Source organism: Bos javanicus, chromosome 12 (assembly GCF_032452875.1).
Source record: "Bos javanicus breed banteng chromosome 12, ARS-OSU_banteng_1.0, whole genome shotgun sequence".
NCBI classification, from domain to species: Eukaryota; Metazoa; Chordata; class Mammalia; order Artiodactyla; family Bovidae; genus Bos; species Bos javanicus.
In genome coordinates this window covers 18674752-18700884 of record NC_083879.1, presented here as the reverse complement: position 1 = coordinate 18700884, position 26133 = coordinate 18674752, and the positions used below count along the sequence as shown (strand labels likewise).

The window sequence follows — 26133 nt, the reverse complement described above, 5'->3', positions numbered from 1 at the left end:
AAAGGACTGCAGAAAGAAACCTACTAATTTGAATAACCTTATATTTGCTTTCAAGTTCAGGCTTGTTCTCCCTGGAACATAAGACAGTTGGTGTGTAATTACATGAAGTGTAATCATATCACTGTCATTCAAAATGACTGGACATTCAAATGACCTTTATTCGAAACGACTGGGCTAAGCTCAGGGTCTCTGTGCATACTGCAGAGGTTTTGCCTTGACTAAAGGAGGTAGCAGAGAGTTAGAGTGAATCTAGCCTATGTCAGCTCAGGGGGAAGGTGCCTTTTTCTAACTCCCCCAAAGACTCTGCCTATGATGGCTTTGGATGAAGTGGTTTTGGTACCTCACTGTTCACATTCAACCACCTGGGTAAACAATGTCTCACTGTTCAGTTCAGTTCAGTCACGCATTTGTTTCCGACTCTTTGCGACCCCAAGAATTGCAGCATGCCAGGCCTCCCTGTCCATCACCAACTCCTGGAGTTCACCCAAACTCATGTGCATCAAGTCAGTGATGCCATCCAGCCATCTCATCCTCTGTCGTCCCCTTCTCCTCCTGCCCCCAATCCCTCCAAGCATCAGGGTCTTTTCCAATTAGTCAGCTCTTCGCATGAGGTGGTCAAAGTACTGGAGTTTCAACTTCAGCATGATTCCCTCCAAAGAAATCCCAGGGCTGATCTCCTTCAGAATGGACTGGTTGGATCTCCTTGCAGTCCAAGGGACTCTCAAGAGTCTTCTCCAACACCACAGTTCAAAAGCATCAATTCTTTGGTGCTCAGCCTTCTTCACAGTCCAACTCTCACATCCATACATGACCACAGGAAAAACCATAGCCTTGACTAGATGGACCTTTGTTGGCAAAGTAATGTCTCTGCTTTTGAATATGCTATCTAGGTTGGTCATAACTTTCCTTCCAAGGAGTAAGTGTCTTTTAATTTCATGGCTGCAATCACCATCTGCAGTGATTTTGGAGCCCCAAAAATAAAGTCTGACACTGTTTCCACTGTTTCCCCATCTATTTCCCATGAAGTGATGGGACCCGATGCCAAGATCTTCATTTTCTGAATGTTGAGCTTTAAGCCAACTTTTTCACTCTCCACTTTCACTTTCATCAAGAGGCTTTTTAGTTCCTCTTCACTTTCTGCCATAAGGGTGGTGTCATCTGCATATCTGAGGTTATTGATATTTCTCCCGGCAATCTTGATTCCAGCTTGTGCTTCTTCCAGTCCAGCGTTTCTCATGATGTACTCCGCATATAAGTTAAATAAGCAGGGTGACAATATACAACCTTGATGTACTCCTTTTCCTATTTGGAACCAGTCTGTTGTTCCATGTCCAGTTCTAACTGTTGCTTCAATGTCACAAACCTCCATCCATAGATCATCAGGCACTCTGTCTATCAGATCTAGTCCCTTGAATCTATTTCTCCGTTCCACTGTATAATCATAAGGGATTTGATTTAGGTCATACCTGAATGGTCTAGTGGTTTTCCCTACTTTCTTCAATTTAAGTCTGAATTTGGCAATAAGGAGTTCATGATCTGAGCCACAGTCAGCTCCCGGTCTTGTTTTTGCTGACTGTATAGAGCTTCTCCATCTTTGGCTGCAAAGAATATAATCAATCTGATTTCGGTGTTGACCATCTGGTGATGTCCATGTGTACAGTCTTCTCTTGTGTTGTTGGAAGAGGGTGTTTGCTATGACCAGTGCATTCTCTTGGCAAAACTCTATTAGCCTTTGCCCTGCTTCATTCTGTACTCCAAGGCCAAATTTACCTGTTACTGCAGATGTTTTTTAACTTCCTACTTTTGCCTTCCAGTCCCCTGTAATGAAAAGGACATCTTTTTGGGGTGTTAGTTCTAAAAGATCTTGTAGGTCTTCATAGAACCATTCAACTTCAGCTTCTTCAGCGTAACTGGTTGGGGCATAGACTTGGATTACTGTGATATTGAATGGTTTGCCTTGGAAACGAACAGAGATCATTCTGTTGTTTTTGAGATTGCATCCAAGTACTGCATTTCTGACTCTTTTGTTGACCATGATGGCTACTCCATTTCTTGTAAGGGATTCCTGCCCACAGTAGTAGATATAATGGTCATCTGAGTTAAATTCACCCATTCCAGTCCATTTCAGTTCCCTGATTCCTAGAATGTTGACATTCACTCTTGCCATCTCCTGTTTGACCACTTCCAATTTGCCTTGATTCATGGACCTAACATTCCAGGTTCCTATGCAATATTGCTCTTTACAGCATCAGATCTTGAGTCTATCACCAGTCATATCCACAACTGGGTATTGTTTTTGCTTTGGCTCCCTCTCTTCATTCTTTCTGGAGCTATTTCTTCACTGATCTCCTGTAGCATATTGGGCACCTACCGACCTGGGGAGTTCCCTCTTTCAGTATCCTATCATTTTGCCTTTTTATACTGTTCATGGGGTTCTCTAGGCAAGAATACCCAAGTAAAACAGTAGGTGTTGAGAGAGGGCATCAGAGGGCAGACACACTGAAACCATAATCACAGAAAACTAGCCAATCTGATCACACGGACCACGGCTTTGTCTAACTCAATGAAACTAAGCCATGCTGTGTGGGGCCACCCAAGATGGCCAGGTCATGGTGGAGAGGTCTGACAGAATGTGGTCCACTGGAGAAGGGAATGGCAAACCACTTCAGTATTCTTGCCTTGAGAACCCCATGAACAGTATGAAAAGGCAAAATGATAGGATACTGAAAGAAGAATTCCCCAGGTCTCACTGTTAGGATGCTATAATGATGAGCAGGGGAAATGAGTAAAAAGATATAAGGTGGAGGTAAAAGGAAAAATAAATGCACAGACATCTGAATATCATAACACATTATTGACTGGAGACATTAACGCCACAGGCATTGGTTTCTGCAAAAATCCCCCAGTCAATGGTGTGTTAACCTGACTGTTAGATAACCAATATCTGGTTGAATTCCAGATTTGGTGTGACCTGGGGGGCCTCTTTATGTTACTTATGTCTGTGACTTTGATTCCTCATCTTTCCTACCTTATGGAACTGTTGTGGGGCTTCCCAGGGGCACAGTGGTAAGGAATCTGCCTGCCAATGCAGGAGACACAGTAGACTCAGGTTCGATTTCTGGGTCAGGAAGATGCCCTGGAGTAGGAAATGTCAACCCACTCCAGTATTCTTGTCTGAAAAATCCCATGGACAGAGGAGCCTGGTGGGTTACAGTCCCTGGGGTGGCAAAGAGTCGGACACAACTGAACACACACTCACCTTATAGAGCTGTTGTGAGGATTCCTTGAGATAATGAACATAGAGCTCTTGGTGCAGTGCTCAGCAAACAGTAAGTGCTCAGTGAAAGTTTTCAGGATTGCCACTCCGCTCTCCCAGTCCCTGACTGTAATTTAGTCTTTACTGGCCACTTTGTAGGAGCTGATAGTCTGTGACACCACATGGGGTACAGGGAGAAGAGGAAGGGAAACTGGAGTGTGGGGAATGAATACAGCATACGGGATGGGACTCGCAGCATGTCGGGCTACAGGGGGGTTTAATCAGCAACACATTTAACCAGGAAGAATCTTTAAAACTCAGACTAGATTTATCTAGGTTTCTGTTCTGGTAATTTTTGTAAATCATATCTTATGATTCTAAATACACAAGAAATCTGCAGATTTCTCTGAAGGTGGTAAAGAGTTTGATTCTGATAATTTCTGCTTGTGAATTCAAAAAGTAGAGGGCAGGTTATATTTACATCTCTGTCTCTGACTACCAAGACTATCGCTCACATCAGAGGAGGAGTAAATCTTCTGTCCCTTGTTGTTCAGTGTGGTCATCTGACCCCAGTGTCCACTATGGGCAGCGACCATATAATACTCAAGGAAACAGGGCTGAGGCTCTCCCCTGTCCACATTTAAATACAGCGTACGTATTTTTGTCTTCCAAACCTAACTGGAAACCAACTGGCTTTACAACCGGATATTTAGCCTTAATGGTTTCCCACGATCACTCTCAATGCTGTACTTATATACTATTTAAGTTCTCTAGTGAGGGGAAATTCGAGGCTTAGAAATATGCTTACTTGCTCTAAACAAAATGCCACAATGCCATCTGAAAACCCTTTGAGAACCATCTGAAGCAAATGTGTCTAACTTGGTTGAATTCAATCCCTGGGTCAGAAAGAGCCCCTGGAGAAGGAAATGGCAACCCACTGCAGTATTCTTGCCTGGAGAATCCCATGGACAGAGGAGCCTGGTGGGAGCCCCTGGTGGCACAGAGGAGTCCATAGGGTCGCAGAGGTCACAGAGTCAGACACAATTGAAGTGACAGAGTACAGCACGTAGGAATCCCTAGTTTTAAGCTAATTTGGTTGGGGATTTTTTTTTTTTTTTTCCCAGCCTCAAGAATGACAGGAAGAGCACTGGCCCAGAGTTGGACCTGAGCTGTAGAATCTGATCTGTTTCTAAGTGATCTTGGGCACAGTGTCTTCCAGCCTCAGTTTTGTCAGACGTGAAATGGGAGGTTGAACAATTGTCTTTAATAGGGCTGGCTTCACAATGAGGCCCAGTGTAAAACGAAAATGCAGGACCCCTTGTTCAAATGGCAGGAGCTACGAAAGGTATATAACATGGCACATTTCCTTTCTTCCAAGTGTTCTCAAGTTGTCATGGTGGTTTTTGTTGTTGTTGTTGTATCATGCTTGTTGTTGTTATTGTACCGCATGGCTTATGGGATCTTAGTTCTCTGACTAGGGTTGAACCTGTGCCCCTTGTAGAGGAAGGGTGGAGGAGTGTGAACCACTGGACCACCAGGAAAGTCCCAGAGGTTTAAAATTTGCTTTTAAATTTGCTATTTAATGTCATTCTAAGTGAAATCAGAATTTTAAATTATTAATGTGGATTTTATCATTCGTCTTTACATTATGCAGTTTTTAAATACAAATGTGACAGCGTTTAACTTCTGTGGAATCACAATTTGCAATTAGAACATAGGGGTCACATGCGTATGTCTTTCATTCTTAGAATGGTGGGTACAGTGCACAAACCAAACTCAGCTGTTTTCATTTCACTTCTTGATATGAGTACCTCCGATTAACACCTTCTATCTTCACTTTACTGATGAGTAAGAAAGGATGCAAAGGAAAGGGACCCAGGGAGGATCCTGTCTTTCCCTTTCTTCTATGTCGTCATCTTCCGCGGAAGTAGTGAGCCGATACACGGAAGTTACCCAAGTCTGAGGGGATGGGATAGGTTTTCTTGGTTGCTCCTACTCAGAACTCCTTTGCCATCTTGCTGTGTTGGAAGCGAGTTCCATTTCTAATAAAAAAGGGTGGTATCTCGGGGGCTGTCATTCCCCTCCCCTGACCTACTTAGTTGTAGAAGAAACTCGCTTACCTCCTGGTCCTTCTGAGCCTTGCAGAACCCCCATGCGTCGTGGGTCACCAGAACTCTGTGCTTACGGGACATCAGGAGTCTTTTTGCTGTGTGTGAAGGGGGCGGCAGGGGACTCTGGACACACATACTGCACGTCCCCCCTCTGCTCTGATATCCTGTGCCCTTCGTTTACAAAACAGAAGTTAAAAGATGAAATAATTAAGAAGTTCAAGACGGATGGCAATCACAGAATAAAACAGAGGGTGGGGCCCTTCTGAGCAGCGGGGCTTTGTGTGGCTCCATAGGTTTCCCCAGCTCCCGGAGGCGGCCCTGATCTGGAAGTCTCTAGATCTCATATAATCATCTGATTGCATCATGACTTTATTCATTCCTGGACATGTTCTATGTTTGCAGAGTGACTGTTTAGAGTGACTCCAACTTAAGGAATTGTCGATCTGGTCATCACATTAAAGAAAGTCAGCCTATTAAGGTATACTTTATGTAACTTTGTGTGTGTTAGTGTCTCAGTCCTGTCTGACTCTTTTTGACCTCATGAATTGTAGCCTGCCAGACTCCTCTGTCCATGGGATTCTCCAGGCAAGAATACTGGAGAGGGTAGCCATTTCTTTCTCCATAACTTTACATAGGTGTAATTCACTCACTGCAAATGAACAGCTTGATCATTTTTAGCAAATGTATCCAGTTGTGCACCTATCACATCAATCCAGTTTGAGAACACCATCATCACGCCCTAAAGTTACTTGTGCCCACAGCAGAGCATTTCTATGCCCACCCAAGCCCAGGCATCACTTCCCATCATGAAATATTAATATAGCAGCCTCTTTAGACAAATTTGCAGTGGCAGTTCTGTGTCTATGAGGCAACTAGTGATTCAGACACAAGGGCATTACAGGAACATTGGCTCACATAAGGATACCCAAGGCATGGAAATTGATTGGAGAGGTTCCTGTGCCACTCATGAAGTACCTTTCAGTGGATTTAAAAACCGTGCCTGAATGCCACAACTAAGCCCTGGCTCAGCCAAATAAGTAATTTTTTTTTTAAAAAAGGTTTGCCTCCTTCAGACAGAGTCAGCTCCATGGCTTAGAAAGCTCAGCCTGGGCTACACTTTTATCTCCAATTCCCCCACGACCTACACTCGAAGCTTGGGGCTCCTTTGTCAGATACAACCTGCAGGTATAGCCCAGTGGTCTTAGGAAAAGTACTGTTATCAAGAGTGGGGAATGGCAGCTTAGACCCCTTCTCAGTACTAAACCTGGGTACCATATTAACTTTTCTGAACTTCTGTTTCCACATCTACCCAGTGAGGACAGTAGAATTTACCTTGCTGAGTTGTGGGAACAGTGTGGCAGGCGGCAATATACATTTAGAGGCTCCAAAATGTGCAGAGTGCTCCAAACTTAGCAATTGTTTTTACTGGCTGAAAAGTATTACAGGTGCTGTTATTTTCAGCACCATATCCCAGGAGCAACAGCAATCCAGGAGTGTCTGGTTCCCTCTTTAACTCTTAAATTACCAACTGTTTTCTTTCTTTTTTAAAAAAATACTTATTTATTTAGCTGCACCAGGTCTTCGTTGCAGCACAGGGGATCTTTAGTTATAGCATTTGGGATCTAGTTCTCCAGCCAGGGATTGAACCCAGGGCCCCTGAATTGGGAGTGTGGAGTCTTAGCCACTGGACCACCAGGGGAGTCCTGCAAATGCTTTCAGCTGAGTTCATTGATAGACTCTACTCTCAACTCTATTTCCAATTATAGAACAAAACATTAATGGGTACCTAGAATTTCATTTTAAAAATTCAATCCATGGACAAGTGCTGAAATACAGGTACTCCAGGAATTTACCCTTCATTTTCTCCTTCCTATTTTTCCTTTCATTTAACCAAAAAACTTTGAAAATGCAAGAAAGGTTCTGCCAATAGCTAGTTTTTTCATGCTAGCCAAATCATTTGCCTTCTCTGGGTATCAATTTCTTCCTTTATGAAATGAAGAGTATGGACTATAGATATTCTAAGGGTTTCTTCCGGTTCTAAAATGCTGTGGTCAGTGCTTACCTCTGGGGAAGAAGGAAACACACTCATACAAAGAAAAGCCCTGGTCTATTTAAATCGAATTTCTTTTTACCATGTCTTTCTGTTCCTTTTTTTTTTTTTTCTATTTGCAATAAAATTTGTGGGTATTGTACCTGATCAGATCCCAGCTGTGATGTCACAGCAGGAAGGAGCATCAATCTTTGGGTCCCTCTCACTCCCAGTCTTTTCAGATTGTTGGGAAGCAGCCTCCTGGCTCAGTGTGGCTCCTGGGTGTCATCATGGAGTAAGTAGGGCAGGTTTGCTGTGAAAAGGGGAGAAGTGAGGAGTAGAGAGGGCAGAGTCTACACTGGGCAGATGATGCCCGCATGTGCATCCTGACAGATGAAAGTGCTGTAAGCATTTATCATTCTTGACTCTGAGTTGTAACAGGATGTGATTGCATTTATTGCTTTTTCTGATTAAAAAATAATTAAGGAAAGTTTTGCCCTTTTTTTCTTTTTAATTTTTTAATTGAAGGATAATTGCTTTACAGAGTTTTGTGGTTTTCTGTCATACATCAGCAAGTATCAGCCATAGGTACACCCATGTCCCCTCCCTCCTGAACCTCCCTCCTATCTCCCTCCCCATCCCACCCTTCAGCCCATCACAGAGCTCCAGTTTGAATTCCCTGAGTCATACAGCAAATTCCCATGGGCTATCTATTTTACACATGGTAATGTAAATTTCTGTGTTATTCTCTCCATACATCTCCCCTTCTCCTGCCTCTCCTCCCCCATGTCCATAGGTCTATTCTCTGTGTCTGTTTCTCCATTGCTGCCCTGAAAATAAATCATCAGTGCCATCTTTTTATTTATTTATTTTTTTAGTGCCATCTTTTTAGATTCCATATATATGTGTCAGTATATGGTATTTATATTTCTCTTTCTGACTTACTTCACTCTGTATAATAGTTCATCCACCTCATTAGAACTGACTCAAACGTGTTCCTTTTTATGGTGGAGTAATATTCCATTGTGTATATGTACCGCAGTTTCTTTATCCATTCATCTGTCGATGGACACCTAGGTTGCTTCCATGTTCTAGCTATTGTAAATAGTGCTGCAATGAACAGTGGGGTACATGTGTCTTTTTCAGTTTTGGTTTCCTCGGGGTATATGCCTAGGACTGGGATTGCTGGGTCACATGGTGGTTTTGTTCCCAGCTTTTTAAGGAATCTCCATACCATCTTCCATAGTGGCTGTATCAGTTTACATTCCCACCAGCAATGCAAGAGTGTTCCCTTTTCTTCACACCCTCTCCAGCATTTATTGCTTGTAGACTTTTTCATGATGGCCATTCTGACTGATGTGAGGCAGTATCTCATTGTAGTTTTGATTTGCATTTCTTTAATAGTGAGTGATGTTTAGCATCTTTTCAAGTGCTTGTTAGCCACCTGTATGTCTTCTTTGGAGAAATGTCTCTTCAGGTCCCTTTCCCACTTTTTGATTGGGTTGTTTGCTTTTCTAGGTTTTGCCCTTTTTATGAATGACATCTCTGCCTTGGTTTTTATAATGTGTGTGTGTTCAGTTGTTTTGTGTCTGACTCTTTGCGACCCCATGGACCGTAGCCCACCAGGCTCCTCTGCCCATGGGATTCTCCAGGCAAGAATTCTGGAGTGGGTTGCCATGCCCTCCTCCAGGGGATCTTCCCGATCCAGGGATCAAACCCTTGTTTCTTTATGTCTCCTGCTTTGGTAAGCGGGATCTTTACCACTAGAGCTACCTGGGAAGCCCTTTTTAAAATGAAAAGTAATTAAAAAATAAAGATGACATGTCTGGAGAAGTGAAAGGAACTTTGAAAAGGATTCGTGTGCACTTCTTTCTTTTTAAAACTTTTTACAGTGGAATACACAAAAGCAGAAAGAATAACATGCAATAACAATTACCCATCACCCATAATCAACAGTTATTCACTCTGGCCAATCTTGGTTTTTTCTGCAGTGTTCCTGCTACTCACTACCACTCTGTAGATTGTTCTGCAGTAAATCCCACACATCATATCAGTTCAACTCTAGTGCTTTAGTATGTATCTCTAAAATGTAAGTACTTTTTAATAAAAGCACAATCAGAATATAATTATCATGCCTAAAGAATAGAACAATTGATTAATGTTAGCAAATAGTCACTAGTCATATTTTTCCAATTATCTAAATTTTTCCACAGCCTGTTTAGGATCCATACCATTGCTAGCAGTAAAGAACCCACCTGCCAAATACAGGAGACGTAAGAGACATGGGTTCGATCCCTGGGTCTGGAGGATCCCCTGGAGGAGGACGTGGCAACCACTCCAGTATTCTTGCCTGGAGAATTCCATGGACAGAGGAGCCTGTCCATAGGGTTGCAAAGAGTCAGATAACTGAAGTGACCTAGCATGCATGCATGCAAGGTCCATATATTGTAATCTGTAAATTGGTCTCCTGAGTCACTAATCCAGTGGTTCTCAAAGTGTGGGTCCCAGACAAGCATCATTAGTACCAGCTAGGATCTTCTTAGAAATGCAGTTTCTCTGGCATTAGTAGCCAAGACCTACTGAGTCAGAAACTTTGAAGGTGGGACACTGCAAGCTGCCTTCTAGGTGATTCTGATATAAAGTTTGGAAGTGCTGCTCTAATCTTTGTTTCTCTCTCAGTAGATCTGTTGAAAACACTGATTGTGTGGTCATTATACACTTCCCCATAGGTTGGATTTTGCCAGTTGTGTTCCTATAGGAATGCAACAATTGTTTTTTAAGCAAACGGAATGATAGTAAATGTGCTCTCTCCAAATGGATCAATTCACATAAGGTAGCACAGCAGTTAGCATAATGAGCCACTATCAGCCAACGGTATTAGTTACTGTTTGTTCTGCCGGTTTGAAAGTGTGACTAAGAGAAACCAATGGATGTTTGAAACTATTTGGACTTTATTTTTATTGTTAGAATTATAAATATCCCATTTTTGGACTTGTTAGCATGCCTGTTATGCCAAATAGCAGACTTATTAACACATATTAAAAAGCTGACACATCCAACGGCATGATGGCAGGTCAGCTGTTTGGCTCCCTGATTCCCACCTCCCTGCTCTCCTCCCAGTTTATAGAGTCTCTTGCCCATGGGTGATTCCATGCTACCAGAGTGATGTCATTGACTTGACGTCACTTGATTGCTGGCACAGTCAGCAGTCAAGAGCCAATAGGAGCTGGCTCCATCACACCACTGGCTCAGCCTTTTAGAATCTGGTCTTTATGGCCACAGTAACTTGTGTAGTTTAGGCAAAACTCACTATTTTCCTTCATCTATGTGAATCTAAACTAAGGTGCATGTGATAGTTGATTTTACTTGTTAACTTGGCTGGGCCACATGTCTAGATATTTGGTTAAACAGTATTTTAGGTATTTCTGTGAAGATGTTTTATGGAGGACATTAACATTTAAATCAGTGGACATTTAACATTTAAATCTGCTTGGAGTAAAGCAGATTGCTCCCTGCAATGTGGGTGAGCCTCATCTAATCAGTTGAAAGTCTTAAGTGAAGAATGACTTTCCCTGAGGAAGAGAAAATTTCGCCTTTGGACTCAAACTGCAACATCAGTTCTTCTCTGAGTCTCCAGCCTGCTAGCCTGTGCTGCAACTTTTGGTCTCACCAAGCCTCTACAATCTTGTGAGCCAATTCCTTAAAATAATCTCTCCCCTTCTCTTTCTCTCTCTCTCTCTGACTCCCTCTTCCCCTGCTCCTTGCTTTCTTTCTCTCTCCAAATGTATATGCATATACATATACATACACTCTGTTGGTTGGTTCTATTTATGTTCCATAAAGCTAATTTTTCATAGAACTTAAATATTTTTTTTTTAATTGGGTTGACCAAAAAGTTCATCCCAATAAAGAAGTTAGTCATAACTCTGACTTTCAGTTCAGTTCAGTTCAGTCGCTCAGTCATGTCCGACTCTTTGCGACCCCATGAATTGCAGCACGCCAGGCCTCCCTGACCATCACCAACTCCCGGAGTTCACTCACACTCACGTCCATCGAGTCAGTGATGCCATCCAGCCATCTCATTCTCTGTCGTCCCCTTCTCCTCCTGCCCCCAATCCCTCCCAGCATCAGAGTCTTTTCCAATGAGTCAACTCTTTGCATCAGGTGGCCAAAGTACTGGAGTTTCAGTTTTAGCATCATTCCTTCCAAAGAAATCCCAGGGCTGATCTCCTTCAGAATGGACTGGTTGGATCTCCTTGCAGTCCAAGGGACTCTCAAGAATCTCCTCCAACACCACAGTTCAAAAGCATCAATTCTTTGGTGCTCAGCCTTCTTCAAAGTCCAACTCTCACATCCATACATGACCACAGGAAAAACCATAGCCTTGACTAGATGGACCTTTGTTGGCAAATTGGTCATAACTTTCCTTCCAAGGAGTAAGCGTCTTTTAATTTTATGGCTGCAGTCACCATCTGCAGTGATTTTGGAGCCCCCAAAAATAAAGTCTGACACTGTTTCCACTGTTTCCCCATCTGTTCCCCATAAAGTGATGGGACTGGATGCCATGATCTTCGTTTTCTGAATGTTGAGTTTTAAGCCAACTTTTTCACTCTCCTCTTTCACCTTCATCAAGAGGCTTTTTAATTCTTCTTCACTTTCTGCCATAAGGCTGGTGTCATTATAACCCTGTAATAGACTGAGATCTGTGATTGGACAAAGACTAATTTAAGGGCCATTTTCCCCCAAGCATCTTTCTATTGGCTTTTCTACAGCACTTGAAACTCCTACCTCATTTACATAAGGTGAGGCCTTGATACTTGCAGGCATACTCAGGTGCTAATTTGTGTCTGACTCTTTGCAACCCTGTGGACTGTAGCCCACCAGACTCCTCTGTCCATGAGATTTCCCAGGCAAGAATACTGGAGGGGGTTGCCTCTCTAGGGGATTTTGGAGATTTCCTCCTCCAGGGGATCTTCCCAACCCAGGGATTAAACCCGCATCTCTTGCATTGGCAGGCTGATTCTTTACCACTGTGCCACCAGGGAAGCCCCTAAGGCCTTGATAGCTCCTGTTAAAATATGGAGCAGGACAGCAATCAGGCTAGTATCAGCTGTCAGCATCTTAATGGGCTATATGTGCAGATTTTTTGTCCAATCACCCCTGAGAAATCTGTGCAGACAAGTTCTAAATGTGGTTCCCTGGCAGCTAGAAGTCCTCATGAAGCCCTATTTAGGACAGAGGTGGGCCTCTGTTCACTAATTTATGTACTTGAGTACATCCCGACTAGCTCTGGAAAGGATTTAAGATGGCTTTCAAAGAAATAAGTAGTACAGCAAGGCCAGAGGGATTGAAAAAAAGTGAGGCAAAGGGAAAATGATGGTAGAAGATGGAACCGGGAGCAAGGGAAATGTGCAAATTAGATTTCCTGAAAGCTATGTGCTTCCAGAGGTGTGTTATACAATTGAGTTAAAAACTTCTAGGAGAATGTGTGAAGGGGGCTAAAGGGAGTCATATAACATAAAAGATAAAGAGTTAATCTGTTGCTTAGATAAGTCCAAGTCCTTTGGTCATTAAGGCCAGAGTGAGATTTCTTCAGTAGGTCTTCCAAGAGAAAACTCTGGATAATGTGAACAATTATGTCTTTGCAACACCTTTGGACTAAATGAAGTGACTCACTTCAAAGGACCCCTTTGATCACACTCTTCACTTAGCCAAGAGGATTATATCGAAGTGCAATTCAGTAGAAGTACTTTTCAGGTACCTGCCATGATACATCCCAGGTGTAAAGTCACTAGTGATCTGGTTTCATCCAGGGATAAGTTATAAATTATCTAGCTCTTCTCAAGTGCCAGTCTGGCAGGCAGTGATGAAAGTTCCATGGGTTCATGATGAAAATTAAAAAAACAGTGCAGTCACTAGTGAATTTTCCATAACACTAACTTCCCATAAGACTTCAGTGTAAAATACTGTCCTTAAAAGAAAAAAAAAAAAAAAGACTGTCCTTTTGTTATATCCTTACTTGGTAAAAATAAGTCAGCAACCTATGTCAGTAAACAGCATGAAAAAAAATTTTTTTTAAAACTAGCCTGTGAAATATAAAAATCTGGGAAACCACTGACCTAAGAGAATGGAAAGACACACAATCCTCCATGAATATTATTTTTCTCAGCAAGGCTTTTGGTATCTTCATAACTTGCAGCAATATGCTAGAAATCATACCCTCCGATGAATATCTGGTATGCAGCTCTCCAACGTTACAAGTCTAATACAAAACCATACGTTTTAAAAATCAGTCAATCTGGAGGTAGCATTGATATACTGTTGCAAAAATTTAGGAACCAGACAAGGACCATGCCTAACTGGAAACCACCGCCACTGTCGCTCTGAGTTGAACCAAGGGAGGGCTGGGCCAAGAGTGTCCTCGGGATGTTATTTTGAATGTTCCCTACCTCACGGACATATAGGTGAGAGAGATTCCCAAGTTTTACACCATTGAGCACTGCTGCAATAATTCTAATTTGAGAATTATTTTAAAGTAGACATAACCAAGTAGACTGTTAAACATCTGAACCACACAACAGCAGCAACCAACATTGCCAACAAAAGCTACACAGTAATAAAACCTACAGAATCCTTTGCTTTGAGTCACTGGGCTTTTTTAGTTTCTCGAGAAGTAAGCAACTGTTTGTTAACAGATGATATCATCTGGTAGACAGGACGTGGTCCATATATAGATAGTTAATATTTCTTGGGGCTTCCCTGGTGGCTCAGAAATTAAGAATCCATCTGTAGTGCAGGAGACTCAGGTTCAATCTCTGGGTTGGGTAGATCCCCTGGAGAAGGAAATGGCAACCCACTCCAGTATTCTTGCCAGGAAAAGCTCATGGACAGAGGAGCCTGGTAGGCTGTGGTCCATGGGGTTGCAGAGTCAGACACAACTGAAGCAACTGAGCAATATTTCTTGAGCACTGTTTTAAACATTTTATGTGTAAATACCTTCAATCTTGACAACAACCTTATGAGATATGAATCATTATTATTATATTCCCAATTTACAGATGAACAAACTGAGGCCAAGAGCTATTAAATAAATGTCATCCAATGACTACGAGGTAGAACCAGGTTTCAAACTCTGGTAGAGTAACCCCAGAGACCATACTTAGAACAAGATGCTTCATTGACTCTGTAACTAGCTAATACATCTGGAGGAAGCTAGGAGTTGATTGCTAGAAATGATGCCTTTGATCTTAGGACAGTTCATTTGTGACCATTCTTTCTGGAAGTTACCAAATGACAAGGAAAATTTTCTTGGAAGGCCATTTCTAGCCTGTGTTAATAAAATTGTATCATCTTCAGATAAGAAGGTGCTTCTTGTACTGTTCTTTAGAGTCCTTGACCTCAAGCTCATTAGAAGCAGCATCAAATTGTTTCAATATGAGCTGAAAACAAGGGGGATGGGGAGTGGAGTGTGACTCTGGGGCTCAGAACATATCTTCACTCTACACACAAATTTTTTTTAATTTTATTTTTAATTAGAGGATAATCAGTTTACAATATTGTGATGGTTTCTGCCATACATCAACACAAATCATCATCGGTATATACTTGTCCCCTCTGTCTTAAACCTCCCTCCCACCTCCCTCCCCATCCTACCCCTCTAGGTTGTCACAAAGCGCTGGTTTACACCCAAAATTTTATTGGTTTGGCCAGGTCACCCCTGAATCTCTGGCTTATAGAAGGTACTGGGTGGCAACCTCTGTGTGAACGTCAATATCTGTTGTGTCTCTGTTGAATTCTGATACTCTCACCCACATTGAATTCTATTCCACTGAGTCAAAGACTTAAGAAAGATTAAAAATAAATTGCAATCTCTCTTTTATTAGGCCTACCCAATGTCTTCCAAGAAAAGAGCATAAAGAATGGTCAGCAGCAGTTAGCTGTGCCTATTGCTGACCTCCTGGGATGGAGGCAGAAGCAGCAGACAGCTCATTATCAGTGTGTTCCCCTGAGTGCTGGGGGCCGCCATGTTGCACTTTCAGCCTGGAAGCCCTCCAATCTCTCACCCCAACCCCCGACTCCAATTTTTAAGTTGTCATCATGACAATACTCACTCCATGCCCTTCTGGTCTCTGGTCTGCTGTAATACAGGCTGTCTCCAGCCAGTGAGTCAATAGAAGTTCAAAGTATTTGCAAGTGAGGAAATCATGGTTTCCCAGAGCCGGTAAGTGTCTAGCTTTTGAGACCATTCTCCCCAATTTCCGTGAGTCCAAATATCTTTTTTCTTTCATTTGGCTGTGCCAGATTTTAGTTGTGCTGTGTGAACTCTAGTTGCAGCATGCATGATCTAGTGTCCTGACCAGGGATTGAACCTGGGCCTGATGCACTGGGTTTGCAGAGTCTTAGCCAACGGAGCACCAGGGAAGTCCCCTAATATCATGCTTCTGCCTGCAACCTTTGGGAAGAGTTTAATCTCTTTGTTTTGGGTTGCTCAGGGGATCTGTTCTCCTTCTACTTCAAATACTTCTTTTTCAACTCACTTTTCTCTGATTTCCTAACCTAGGCTTTCTTTCTTTCTGACCAGCACTGTGGTGTCTTTGTTCTCTTTGACTGAAAGTCCTAAAAGTCTCAGAGTCCCTCCTGGGGAAAACGATCTTGTTTATCCATAGTTATCAGTCCTGTCATTGATGCAGGAACATGCAGTAAACTATCCACAAGAGGCCAGTACAAACAGTGGATGCTTCTCACCACAGGGGAGGGACAGGGATCCAAAAATAAAGCTACAGGGGCACAGAGGACAAATTTGCCTGGTCCCCAAATTGTTACTTTTGACTTGCCAGAGGAACATTAAACATTCACACACAGACTCATTCAACAAATGTTTATTGTAAAGTACTGTGCTCAAGCCAGTCATGGAGTTACTTGGGCTCTGCCTTTAAGGAGTTTTTGGTCTAGCAGGAAAACTGTGGCATGCATTGTACAACACAAAGATTATATTACAGGGACTTCTGTGGCAGTCAGGAGCAGTCCCTGTCTTCCAGTTAAGGGGGTGCAGGCTTGATTCCTGGTCCCAGAGCTAAGATCCCACGTGCCTCATGGTCAAAAAGCCAAAACATAAAACAATATTGTGACAAATTCAATAAAGACTTTAAAACATGATCCACATTTTTAAAAAGTCTTTAAAAAAGAGATTATATCATAGGCAGAAAGTGATACAGCTCTAAGAAATGTACAAATAAAGTGCCGTGGGTGCCTAGATTACTTCACTGAAAAATCTGAAATGAATCAAAATTTTAAGAAGTAGGAATAAGGATTTATAGTGGGAGTGAATTTAAAGGTCAGCTGGTTCATCTGATTCACTTTGTAGATGTAACAAACTATCAAAATGCATTTTTTAAGAAGCGAGACACAAACCCAAGTTTATTAGTAATTATATTACAGAGCAAATGCACTAAGTTAAAAAAGAAAAGTATGTTAAGAATGGATTTCAAATACTTAGGTATTTTATTTTGGTTTTTATTTTTACTTTTGGCTGTGGTAGGTCCTTGGTGCCTGCGAACGGGCCCTCTCCAGTTGCCAAAAAAATGCATTTTAAAAAGTAAAAAAGGAGATATACAGTTTAATTGTGACAAAATTGGTCTAAAACATAAGCCCCTACATTTCTAGCCTGGAGCTATTTTCTTTACACCAAGCAGCTTTCCCCAATAAGCCAAGAACATGTGGACCACAAATTGAATCTAAATTAGCAATAGCCAGCAAAGCTGTTGTTTTAAAAATGGGGATGACCATATTAATTGGTGAACGTCTCAGAAAATACGGGAAAGAACTCTCTGGTTATATTTGGCATTGATTCATTTCTTGTTATAAGAAACTACATCCAAAAGAGAGCTATAAAAATAAAGGAATAAGAAATGAGACCCTAAGAACGGTTATGGAAATCAGAGTTAGTCTGAAAAAAAGAATGTTAATGGGGGAATTCTTCAGCCTTCAGGGATCAGGAGGTCCCCCAACAGCTGTTCTCCATTTCTCCAGAAGGTAGAAAACAAGAGAAAATAGACTTGACTATCAAGCAGAAAAGATGAAGTCAGATGTAAGGAACAGGCCCCTGATCTGAAGATTCTAATACACACAGACAGAGGAAACTGCAGGATCCTGTGGCTTGTCTTTCTCTTTCAGTCTCAGGAAAGGGAACCAACGCCTTTCCTAGAAGTTCTGTAGACCTGGCTGCAAGTGAGGATGGAGTCATTTAAACCTTTTAAGGATTCCTCCCGGTATTTGGAAGATTATTCCAACTCCAACACCCTTACTCTATTTGATCTTACAAATGAGGAGAAAACAAAAAGATAAAAATAAAATGCTGCTTAATATTTCCTGGCAATTATAAACAGAATTGTGGTGGTTTAATTGTTAAGTCGTGTCTGACTCTTTTGTGAACCCATGGACTGTAGTCTGCCAGGCTCCTTTCTCCATGGAATTTTCCATGCAAGGACACTGGAGTGGGTTGTTATTTCCTTCTCCAGGGGATCTTCCTAGCTCAGGGAAGAAACCCATGTCTTCTGTATCTCCTACATTACAGGCAGATTCCTTACCACTGAGCCACCCGAGAAGCTGCTGCTGCTAAGTCGCTTCAGTCATGTCTGACTCTGTGCGACCCCATAGACGGCAGCCCACTAGGCTCCCCTGTCCCTGGGATTCTCCAGGCAAGAACTGGAGTGGGTTGCCATTTCCTTCTCCATTGCATGAAAAGTGAAAAGTGAAAATGAAGTCGCTCAGTCATGTCCGACTCTTAGCGACCCCATGGACTGCGGCCCACCAGGCTCCTCTGTCCATGGGATTTTCCAGGCAAGAGTGCTGGAGTGGGGTGCCATTGCCTTCTCCAACCCGAGAAGCTGGAGCTACACAAATAGAGTGGGATCAGACATTTCCATAAGGTGTCTGATCTAAAATTGCTAAAGAGGGGTCTTGTTTTGCAAATAGCCATTTTGAGTCAAGGCTAACCATGAGACTGAGAAGGAGCCATGCTAGTTTCTCAAGCCTTTCCATGGAATTCCAGAGCCTTCCCATTCTCACTCTTTCCTTTCCCAGACTATCATTTCTTTTTTTTTTTTTAATTTTATTTTATTTTTAAACTTTACAATATTGTATTAGTTTTGCCCAACATCGAAATGAATCCTCCACAGGTATACCCGTTCTCCCCATCCTGAACCCTCCTCCCTCCTCCCTCCCCATACCCACCCACTGGGCCATCCCAGTGCACCAGCCCCAAGCATCCAGCATCGTGCATCGAACCTGGACTGGCGACTCGTCTCATACATGATATTACACATGTTTCAATGCCATTCTCCCAAATCTTCCCACCCTCTCCCTCTCCCACAGAGTCCACAAGACTGATCTATACATCAGTGTCTCTTTTGCTGTCTCGTACACAGGGTTATTGTTACCATCTTTCTAAATTCCATATACATGCGTTAGTATACTGTATTGGTGTTTTTCTTTCTGGCTTACTTCACTCTGTATAATAGGTTCCAGTTTCATCCACCTCATTAGAACTGATTCAAATGTATTCTTTTTAATGGCTGAGTAATACACTATTGTGTATATGTACCACAGCTTTCTTATCCATTCATCTGCTGATGGGCATCTAGGTTGCTTCCATGTCCTGGCTATTATAAACAGTGCTGCGATGAACATTGGGGTACATGTGTCTCTTTCCCTTCTGGTTTCCTCAGTGTGTATGCCCAGCAGTGGGATTGCTGGATCATAAGGCAGTTCTATTTCCAGTTTTTTAAGGAATCTCCACACTGTTCTCCATAGTGGCTGTACTAGTTTGCATTCCCACCAACAGTGTAAGAGGGTTCCCTTTTCTCCACACCCTCTCCAGCATTTATTGCTTGTAGACTTTTGGATCACAGCCATTCTGACTGGCGTGAAATGGTACCTCATAGTGGTTTTGATTTGCATTTCTCTGATAATGAGTGATGTTGAGCATCTTTTCATGTGTTTGTTAGCCATCTGTATGTCTTCTTTGGAGAAATGTCTATTTAGTTCTTTGGCCCATTTTTTGATTGGGTCATTTATTTTTCTGGAGTTGAGCTGCAGGAGTTGCTTGTATATTTTTGAGATTAGTTGTTTGTCAGTTGCTTCATTTGCTATTTTCTGAAAACATCTTTCAGGTGTCGATGAATCCTCAGAATTATTAACTGAGGATGGCATAAGTCCCTGGTTCCAAAACCTGGGCATAGAATTATCTGGAAAGTTGAAAATAAAATATAAAAGTCTAGGTCTTACTCCAGAGCTTCTTATTTAGTAGGCGGGGGTGGCGGGGGGGGGGGGGACTCTCCAGGTGGTCCCAATGACCAGGTCTAAGGATAATTAACTTGTGATATTTTCCTCTCCTGAGGTATTTTCACTTTAAGAAGGATCTCTTAAAGACCTCAGAGAGTTTCAAATCCCCAGTAATTCCGAGATAGTGAAATCCCTGCTGCAGGTGGTCAGATAAGTCATTTTGGGGATTTCATCCCCTGAATTGTTCCACATGGACTCCACCTACTCTGCAGACTTGGTCGTGACCTTGGCTTTGCAAAGGGGAGTGTCGCCCTTGCATGGGAATAATTCTAAGGAAAGGAGCAGAACCGAAAATCCTGGGACAAGTGACAGCGGTCCTTAGGGAGGGATGAAGTGAAATGCAAGGCAGGCAGACCAGCAGACTGTTTGGGGGGCTCTGCATGGGTTGTGTAAACCCCTCTAGCCTGCTGTTTTGTATTCTTCTTTTGTGAAATGGCCAGTTAGGTGTGGCCAGAAAAGGTGACAGTGGAAAGGCTCAGGAAAAAATAAAGTTTGTTATACTCACAGGTCCATAAGAGCACAGCACGCCACGCAAGGCTACATGGGAAAATCATCAGGGTAGCCAGGAGGCAGAAGGCAAGAGGGAGGGGAAACTTTAGCCCAGGGACTTTATTGGTGTTTCCTTGGCAAAAGCAATGCAGAGCAGGGTCAACAGTTTAGGATTGCCTACTTTGAGTAAGTTCTGTAGGCTTTGGGCTCTCGGGGTGGTCCCTAGAAGCCTGGAACTTGGCTCAGGGATGACGAAGGCAGAGGAATATTGCATTCTGGGGCCTGTGGGCCCCATAGAGGAAGTAGAGCTCTGGACGGGTTAGTTTGCATAACAAGGGCATGTTCCTGACTGGGTCCTTTTTCATGTCTCTACAAATTAGCTAGCCCAGGTAGACAGTCTCTCCCCAGCCAGAAAGGTTTTCTAAAGATATTAAAACATTATAAAAAACCCAAAATTAAAAATATTTAAGGACAATTGGTTTCTTATCTGAGGGACTTTATCACTATTATTTTTATTTTATTTTTTACCACACCCCATGAGCTGGTCCCCATAGTGTGATAGGTTGCTGAAATTGTTGAAATTCTAGATTTGCCAATTTTCCTCCCGTCTTGAGACATTAAAAAAAAAAAAAAAATTAGCTTAGGAAACTAAAGGACAATAAGAAACAAGCCTGCAAGGAAATAGACTATGAATTGTTTACTGAACCTTAAAGCTCAGACTTTCAGCACTGATCCTCAGCCCGGACAGATAATCAGAGCTGTTCTGAGAAATTCCTTGCTTTGTAAATTGGAGTATTTGAGTATCACACTGACAGGAACTCAATATTTTTCTTGGAAGGATTTGGTCAGCCTAAACTGGCCGTTCATTAGTAAATGGAGTCATGCCCAGGTAGTGATTACCAGCTAGTGTTTATCTCAACTACAGTGTGGCAGAATCTTAGTTGTTCTTCTAAAAATCTCTTCTTCCCTTCTTATTAACTGGTCACCTAACTGCCTAGTTAGAGACTGAATTTCCCAGTCAACTTTGCAGCTAGCATGACTGTGATTCTATTGTCCCTCAATCAGTAAACTTGGGGATGATCTGATGCTAGTGACTTCAGCTTAAGCTAATTGAAAGAAAATTGCTTGCCTAGGACTCTCGTTCATTAAATGGAAAGCACACCTACCAGAGAGTCAGCTGCAGTCATGGAGAAGAGGCTAATGCCCCACGGGAGCAGATCAATGAGATGGAAGGAACCTGGGACCCTGAGGCATCTCCCAGAATCCAGCCAACCTAGCAACCAAAGTACTCCCCTTGGGACTTTTACAGAAGAAATAAACTTCTGTTTTATTTAAACCTTGTATTGTGGATCTCTTTGTTATGACTGCAGAGTCATTATCTAATTAATATACATAGTTATAAGTTGCCACTTTTTTTTTTTTTTCTAGAAGGAATTACGGTTTTCACAGAAACAGAGAATCTTAGAATGTAGAAGACTCCCATGCAGGAGTCCCCTCTACACTAAGCCTTCAGGAGGTCACTCAGGCTCTCTAACCCTTTTGTGATGGGATCTATACCTCTTCACCAGGTGGCCCAGACCATGGGGCTGCTTTGTCTATACTGTGGATGAAGAATGTTGCCTACCATGTCAGTAAACAAAGGATGTTGTAGCCATCAAGCCACCAGCCTCTGCAGCTAACCCCAAAGATGTACCCTGAGGGGATTCAGGATGGAGAAAGCAGGATACTGGCCTTAGATAGTTAAGGTGCTTATCAAAGGAACAAGGTCAATAAGCCCAGGCTCCAGTATCTTCCCCTACACAGGAAAGCACTAAATCCGTTAACTTGAGATCTAGTTTTCTTTAATCAACAGTAATCTTTTAATGTTCCCACTACCTGCTTTTTCGTTTGTTTGGTTTTTTGCAAAATTCCTATATATCCTGGCTCCTCCCTGATCTCTTCCCTAGAGCAATCTGAGAGGCTGTCTCCTGGGCTTAAGTCCTCAGTAAATCCACTGAATGAAATGTAATTCTCAGCTTTTAGATTGTGCAGATTTTCAGTACACAATACTTTTATATCTTCCTCCTGTGGCCAACAGTGTAGTGTGTTGCTGCAAAACTAATTGGCCTATGAAACATGTAACCCCTCGCTCCCCTAAGTATGGTCTTGTAACAACCATTCTAGGAGATGTTCCTCAGATACAGCATTTTGGAGCCAAATAAATTTTGAAAATACTTACACTATACCTACCTCTAAAGAGTATATATTAATATTTCAGGTGTAGAAAAGTCTGAAATAAATTTGTTTAACTTGGTTTAATCCAGATTTTATTAAACATATTTGGCTATAAACCATCCCTAATCTAAAAAATTAATTTTTCCTGAATAATATCCATCCCTATCATGTAAAACTAATGTGTTCTATAAAACACATTTAGAAAATACAGATCTAACCCATGACCTGGCCTTAATTGGCACTGTTTCCTAGACCACTGAGCAGGTCAGTCACAGACACACAGAATGTTAACTCCACACTGGATAGAAAAATGTTGGAATTTGTTTATATTGCTTGGTTATTGGATGTGAGCCCAGTCAGTAGTAAACAGGAAATGTTTTTATTTGAGAATATAGCAAGAACTCCAGAGACAAAGGAAATACACACCCCAAATAAAATCCTTACCCAACAAACCATGAACACATAACTCAACTCTTCCTTCCCACAATTCCCTTTTACAGGGCTTACTAATAGAGAATCTAATCTTCACTGATAAGAAAACCTCGTTTGTCCTCTGTGTAATCTCAGCCTGGTTTAGTAGGAAGTGTATGGACTCTGGAGTCAAACAGCTTGATTTGAATCCCACTTACTGTCTTTGTGATTTTTAGAAAAAGTTGTTTATTCTAACTGAGGCTTAATTTCCTTTTTTATAAAGTGGGAATAAAAATACCTCAATATGGGGGACTTCTCTGGTGGTCCAGTGGTTAAGACTTTGTCTTCCAATACGGGGTGTGAGGGGTCGATCCCTGTAGGATCCCACATGCCTGGTGGCCAAAAAACCAAAACATAAAACAGAAGAAATATTGTAACAAATTTAAAAAAGACTTTAAAAATGGTCCACATCAAAGAAAATCTTAAAAATATCTCATGTTTGCAGGGATTAAGTAAGAATGCCAGCAGAGCCCCCACACAAAGCACCTGGCAAATAGTAGGAGTTAAAAAAAAAAAGAATTATCTCAACTTCTCTATTCTCACCTCACCCTCCTCTTTGTAGATATTTCTATTTCAGATTGACCTTTCCATATATTTCGTTACTATAGGATGCGTGCCATATTCCTTAGCCAAATCCAAGAAATTTATTTAACATCTGTTTAAAATTAATAAATATAACTTGTTCATCTTGCTGCCCAGATAAAGTCTTTCTCTTCCGGATAGTTGTTATAGGATATGAATAGTTAGGCCCCCTCTTCTGTTCAATGAAATTTTTGAGTTCTATCATTGAGGGTGCTATGGTGCCTTTTTACTATAATAATTGATTAATACTTGAAGAATATCAAAGACAGACACATTAACATTTTTCAACTAAATTGGATTTTCCCTCTTTATGGGGACAGGATATTGTGTCTATAATTAATTTTTCATTTATTCCCCTACAACTCTGTTTTAACAGATGTGAGCAGTAAGTGCCACTGAAAGTCAAAACTACACTTTGAGTAACCAAAGAATTTTTCAGGAACTGAAAGAGGTCAAAAGGTTAACTAATGGTTAGGGATTTGTTTGAAGTTCTGTTGGTTCATCACATTTGTAAAAGGCAAAAGTTTTGTTTGTGGCTATCATCGAGTAGCTTATGACAGACCCTCCCCTGAGCACAATTATAAGAGCTGAAGAGCAATTTTTAAAAGAACTCAGCTATTTGAAGATACCAGAAAACAACCATGGCAGCCAGGACTTCAAGGGCCAAAATTCCAGAGATAAGACATAAGACATAAGAATCTGATAAAAACGGAACAAGAAAAGAATGTTACAGGCTTTTCACACTCATGAGCCTAGTTGCAGAAATCATAAACAAAATATTAACAAATAGAATTCAATATTATATATAAAATGAATTAATTATCATGACCAAGTTGAGCTTATTCTAGGAATGCATGATTGTTTAACATTAGAAAAATCAACCAATGCAATTTTCTGTCTTAACAGAATAAAGGGGGAAAATTATATGATGATCTCAATAGATGCAGCATAATTATTTGGTAAATTTCAGCTTCCCAAAGGACTTGCAGAAAGCTAGAAACAGAAAGAAATTTCTTTAATTTAAAATTAAAAATGTTTCTGCAACAACCTACATCAAACTTTGTACTTAATGGGGAAATATTAAAAGCTTTTCTCCTGAGATCAGTAATAAGTCAGAGATGACTGCATCAGTTCTAATCAACATTTTATTAGAGTTTCCGGGCAATGAAATCAGGACCAAAAAATAAAGAAATATCATAAAGACTTGAAAGGAATATATAAAACCATCATGATATGCAGATAATATAATTTAGTACATTGAAAACTCATAAAAATAAACTTAAAATTAAAAAATGAATTTAACAAAGTCTCTGGATACAAGGTCAATATACAAAATTCAACTGTATATCTGAACATTAGAAAGAAACAAGCAGAAATAAAACTTTTTAATGATATCATTTATATTAGCATGAAACATACTTATTCAAATATGTGTTATACCTCTATATCCAAACCCACAAAACACTAGGAACAGAAATCAAAGAAGACTTAAATAATAGATTTTAGTCTTCTTAAATATACCATACTCATGGATTGAAAGACTCAAAACTGAAAAGCAGTTCTCCCCAAACTGATTTATAAACTTCATGGAATTTCAATCAAAACTTTGCAGAGTTTGTGTGCACATATGTGTGTTAACTGACAGATTGCTTCTGAATTTTACAGGGAACAACTTAGGGCCAAGAATAATCAAGACAATCTTGAAGAATCAAATTGGGAACTTATCTTGATGAATATAAAGACTTATACAATGCAACAGTAATTACGGGGGCTTCCCAGGTGGCGCTAGTGATAAAGAAGCCGCCTGCCAATGCAGGTCAGAGGTAACAGATGCGATTCCGTCCCTGGGTCCCTAGGTCGGGAAGATCCCCTGGGGGAGGAATGGCAACCCACTCCAGTATTCTTGCCTGGAGAATCCCATGGACAGAGGAGCCTGGTGGGCTACAGTCCGTGGGGTCGCAAAAAGTTGGACATGACTGAGTGACTAACACACACAGTAATTAGGACAGTGTGGTATTATGCAAGGAGAGACAAACAGGTTAAAGGGGAAAAAAAGGGTTCAGAAATAGAGGAACACCTATTACGCCGTTTGATTCATAACAAAGATAACTACTGAAAAACAGTGGAAATGTATATAGTCTTTTCAGTAGATAATACTAAGCCAATTGGACATCTAACTGGAAAAAATAAATATTGATTTCTACTTTGCACCATTCATTACACCAATTCTAAGTTGATTGTGGACTTAAGTGTGAAAATAACATAGGAATGTAACATTGGAATATGCAAAGATATCTTTCATGGATTACCAAAAGTATTAGGCATAAATGAAAAAATGGATAAATTGGGATTATTAAAGTTAAGAACTTTACTAAAAAAAAGATGAGAACCAAAAAGCAAGCCTCAGATATGGCTATTTATAATACATGTATCTGATATATCCAGACTTGATATGTGTGTAATCTCTTCAAGAAAATTAGAGATACCAAGGGAACATTTCATGCAAAGATGGGCTCTTTATTGAGACAGAAATGGTATGGACCTAACAGAAGCAGAAGATATTAAGAAGAGGTGGCAAGAATACACAGAAGAACTGTACAAAAAAGATCTTCATGACCCACATAATCACAATGATATGA

The 26133-nt window shown here is 41.2% G+C and overlaps 1 long non-coding RNA gene across 5 annotated transcripts in view; it reads left to right on the top strand.

Moving 5' to 3' along the window:
- Positions 1-26133, top strand: part of LOC133258232 (uncharacterized) — a 108421-nt gene that overhangs the window by 21620 nt on the left and 60668 nt on the right. For 2 of the 5 annotated variants that reach the window (XR_009739877.1, XR_009739874.1), the window contains exon 3: positions 5770-5845. This is a non-coding gene — a long non-coding RNA (uncharacterized LOC133258232). Of the gene's footprint in view, positions 1-5769; positions 5846-9387; positions 9481-21360; positions 21564-25159; positions 25318-26133 lie in introns of those variants that run through there. The other 3 variants (XR_009739873.1, XR_009739875.1, XR_009739876.1) reach the window with 3 other exon arrangements.